Source organism: Penaeus chinensis, chromosome 32 (assembly GCF_019202785.1).
Source record: "Penaeus chinensis breed Huanghai No. 1 chromosome 32, ASM1920278v2, whole genome shotgun sequence".
Lineage (NCBI taxonomy): Eukaryota > Metazoa > Arthropoda > Malacostraca > Decapoda > Penaeidae > Penaeus > Penaeus chinensis.
Window position 1 is genome coordinate 21,331,921 of NC_061850.1, and position 5,538 is coordinate 21,337,458.

The following is a 5,538-nucleotide window of genomic DNA, read 5'->3' on the forward strand; positions in this document are numbered from 1 at the left end:
TTATTATTATTTTTTTAAAAATTTAAATGACAAGAAATTTACATTTCTTTCTTACCACTTTAAAGGTTTGTTGAATTGCCCTCGCAGTGATGATTATATAATTTCTGATAATGGAGCTGATCATAATTTAGAAGAGGTCCACTTTTGAGGATGATAATAAGAGCCCAAGTGAGCAAGTTATAATATACTTTTCAGTATAGTTGATTTAATTCTTATAGTTATTTTTGATATCAACTCTTCCAGATCTTAAAGCTGGCTCTTTAGAATACTCAGAGAATCTGAATTTTCTAGAAACTTTCTGTCCTGAATACTACTACTACTGCTGCTATTATTACTACTACTACTAATGATGATATATATAAATATGAATATGAAATGAATATGATAATACTAGTAGTAAGAGTAATAGCAATGATAATAATGAGAATAACAAAGATAATAATACTGATGAAGTTAATAGTAATACTACTGCTGCTACTAATAACAATATTTGTTATCATAATAATTATCGTCATTACTATTAGTAGTAGTTGTAGTAGTTGTACTAGTAGTAGTAGTAGTAGTAGTTATACCCGTACTGTTATAATTATCATTATCATTATCATCGTCATTGCTATTATCATTATTACTTTTATTATTACCATTCTAAACACAGAGAAAGGAAGAAATCAATGTAAATGATAATACTGAAGACTCTCCCACTTACCTTTGACCGCGGCATCCTCAGTGCAGTTGCCAATGTGGCTCCGTTCCTGAAAACACAAGAATCAGTTTTTAATAATGGTATCATTATGTAAGACCAGTTCTGTAGTTGTTATGCCTTTGTCACTGCAGGTGTTTCATTTCGCGTTTCTTCGGATTTCTTTTGAGTGTCATATTTTCAGTTATATATGCACGTTTTGTTTAATTATATTTATAGTATTATTTCTTTATTATCCACTACTTGTATTTAATTCATCTTCACTTGACTTTTTCTTCATTTATTATTTTACTTATTATTATTATTTTATTACGTCATATGTATGCTCTACAATTTGTTCTTTCACTTCTGTAGAACAAACTGACGCAAAGTAAATAAAGTGATAAAATTATAAAGTTATGCGAGTAATTTTACAAAATTACCTCGTATTCCAAAGGTCGGAAATCCCGCGACATCAGCATCCATGAACAGCACTGCATAAAGATGAGTATTACGCGAACACGGCCAAGGTTATGACGTCATTGGAATAAATTCGGTCTCTTGTCACTACCAAATCTGACATCACGTCGCAAAACACGCAAAATGATAAGCGATATATGCGCACATATCAGAATGCGAATTATAATGTAATTTCGAAAAAAGAATCATTAATGGGCAAACGATCCGAAATTCCAGAATATATATTTTTATTCCAAGTCTCATTGTGAACCGAACGACAAACGGCTCCGTAAGAACGTTTAGGAAATCCTAGACCACGAACGTAAAGGTGGTTTTCTATTACTTTCTATCCAACGACATTAGGGTGCTTTCGGAGCAGGCGACGGACAGGGGACAACGTGGGGCTGACTATGTACGCAAAGGTTGCAACACGTTAGTCAGTACCGAACCACCTTGGAGCCTTGCATCACCAACTGCGTACGCCTTGCAGCTTTTATTTGCATTTCTATTTAGACTTGTAAGGATTACTGACCAACCAGTAATTGCGGATGCGTCTACTTATCATCAGTATATGTCGATGCGGATGTTTATTTTCAATTTGTGCGGATGCGGATAGATACTATCTGTAGACGAGGATGTTTATCTCTGAGGAGTGTGGATGCGAGTATGGATAGCTTTAGCCGTAACTGAATGTAACTTAAATGGAAACCAAGAATATACGAATACTACAATTTCAAATATTTGTTGCCATGATTTTCCCTCTCTTAAACCATTTACTCATTATTTCAAGTCTTTCACTTACTCACTCACTCACTCCCATCAGCGATATACACAGTGTCTAGTTATTCAAGATGCGTGATTAGCATCCGCATCCGCGTCCGTGGATGGTAATCTGAATGTTAAGTCTTACAGTACCTCTAGGGCAATGATTCTTAACCTATTTGATTGTACGCACCCCTTCCAAACCAGTTTTCGCAACCCTGAAATGCTGAAATACCACAAAAAAAACATTGGTATCGTGTGTATTAATTACAAAACCACGTGATTTTTTTCTTTACTGACAAAGCTTACTGATGCAAATCATCATCCTGTTAGAGAACAGTACTAGCGTTTCCCTGGAAATCGTTTATTTTTCTCTCTGCACCAAAAATGACATGCGTATGCAGAATTATATTAATAGGGAAAATACCATACGTATCCATTTTTTTTTTTTTCGCAGGGGCAAGCTCAAGCAAGGGCAAGAGAGTAAGCGTACCCCAATTTGAGAACCTCTGTACCAAGTTTACAAGACGTAGATATAATGAACCTTTCCCTCTTTCTCTCTCGTTTGGGGCGAAGATGTACCTGTAACAGGTTGGCAGATTGGTGATGCTCATTATCTGATAAGTAAGTTTATCGTACGGTTTGTATTCAGCGGATAATCACTAGTTTTTTAAATGCATCATCTCAATTATCGAAAAAATATATAAGTATATATATAAATAAATAAAAAAAATATATATATACAACTACATCTACATCTATTTATCTATCTATCTATATACATACATAAATGCAGTACAGTAATTGCTTCCCTCTAGGTTGTAGGTTGTATCCCGACTACAAGCAGAGGATATCCTATTAAAGTAATGCATGTAGAAGAAAAAAAACTATATATGTATATATTTATATATATGTATATATGTAAATATATACATATTTACATATATACATATATACACATACATATATACATTTATATATATGTATATATATACATAGATATACATATATGTTTATGTATATGTATAATATGTGTATATATATATATGTATGTACATATATAACATATATATATATATATAAATATATATATATATAAATACACATGCATATATATATATATATATATATATATGTATATATGTATATATATATATATATATATATATATATATATATATATATGTGTGTGTGTGTGTGTGTGTGTGTGTGTGTATACACACACACACACGTGTTCGTGTACACACACACACACACACACACACACACACACACACACACACACATATATATATATATATATATATATATATATATATATATATATATAGTCAGTGCCTGGGCGAAAGGATGTGAGGAGCAAGGTGTTGCCCATGCAGCATGCTCCCTTTCTCCACGCAGCTGACGGATCCAAAGGAACTGCATAGACCGATACGGTTTGGCACCAACGGCCTGGCAGGAGTTGCCAGAACGAGGTCGCAAGCGACAACAAACTGCCTTCGGGACTCCGGCTCCGGATTTTTCCTCAAGGTTGACTCCCGAAGCCTTTTCATCTTAAAGATACCACAAGGCAGCTGATTGTTTTGTATAGGTTGGACTTCCATAGCCTCTAGCCATGCACGGACTGAATTACAAGGCAGCAGTTGTTAAGTTTTGGGTGAACTCCCATAGCCTTTGACCGCACATGGACTAAACTACAAGGCAGCAGTCCATATGTGTATGAGTGTATTTACATATATAAACACACACACACACACACACACACACACACACACACACACACACACACACACACACACACACACACACACACACACACACACACACACACACACACACACACACACACACACACACACACACACACACACACACACACACACACACACACACACACACACACACACACACACACACACACACACACACACACACACACACACACACACACACACACACACACACACACAAGGCTACAACTCAGAGCATATCCCCAACACAATTCCACCCTGAGAGGAAGAGTAATCTCGCCAGTCTGCATCACCTGTAGATGCCCCATGTCCCATGCCGAGCAACGAAACAGCCTCCATCCCCGTAACAGATGAGACAGAAAATGGGTAAGACAAGCATATGCCGAGAGTATGGTGAGGCTGCACATCCAGTCATCCAGGTATGCGACTACGTATTTATATTTTAGGATGCCTCAGTTCCAAAACAGATCCATTTTAAGCACGTAAAAAGGCAAGACGTTGTATACATTATCTCATATTCCCGTAAATTATGAATGACAGTAACGAATATAATATGATGCATCATAATTCACAAATAATTCACATCTTTGTATTGAATATTTCTCTCTCCGATGTAAACACGTGCCTCACTGAATCAATAATAATAATAATCAATAATAATCAATAACCAATAATAATCAATAATCAGTAATGGCAATAATAATCAATAACGCCCTGGCCCATCCACAGTGGTTCTATCGAGTAAAGTTGGCACAAAATCAAATCTTATTCACTGACACAGAGTTCCAAACAGTTATGTGATAAAAAGAGCATGCTCAGCAAAATCGCGATTGCCACAGATGGTAAAAAGAGACATAGAAGAAGGGAGAAGAAGACATGAAATGTGGTAGGGCGTGGGTGTTGATTGAGAGGGATGTAGCAGGTGCGCCGCAGAATTAGAGAGCGCTGGCACACAATTTTCCCGTGTTGTTGAACACTTTTATGTCGAGCATTTTTTTCGCCTGCTTCTCTTATGCCCGTCATGCTTAAATGCATACATACATACATACATACATACATACATACATATGTATGTGTGTGTGTGTGTATGCGCGTGCATGTGTTTGTGCGCGCGTGAGTGAGTGAGTGTGTATGTATGAATGTAAGACTGTAATTGTGTGTGTGTGTGTGTGTGTGTGTGTGTGTGTGTGTGTGTGTGTGTGTGTATGTGTGTGTGTGTGTGTGTGCGTGCGTGTTTGTATTTGTGTGTGTGTGTGTGTGTGCGCGCGCGTGAGTGAGTGAGTGAGTGTGTATGTATGAATGTATGACTGTGTGTGTGTGTGTGTGTGTGTGTGTGTGTGTGTGTGTGTGTGTGTGTGTGTGCGTGTGTGTGTGTGTGTGTGTGTGTGTGCGCGCGCGCGTGTGTGCGCGTGTGCATGAGCCATTACCTTTTACAATATAAATAAGCCAACAAACACATATGTATATATAATATATAATATAATATATATATATATATCATTTATATATATATATGCGCGTTCGCAAATTTTAAACTTCTTATGTCAAAATAAGAAAAGATACAAATGGCATGACTACGGGGAATGAGGGATCATAAATTCCGACATTTCCGAAAGTTCGAAGCGATGTCCCAAGGTATGTGAGAACATAACCACATATGTGTTTTCGAGAGGTGATGGCTCTTTCATCAAGGCCTAAGTCACCGAGGACGACGTTCGGTTCCAGAGTGACTGTGTTTAGAAAAATAAAAATCCACTCGTGACTGCCTCACGCTACTGTATTTGTGTTTTCTCTAAAGACAATTAGATACTAAGATGAGATAGCCCAGAATATAAATAGACACGAAGTTAATGTCATATTACAGTCTTATCGGTATACACTCGAGCC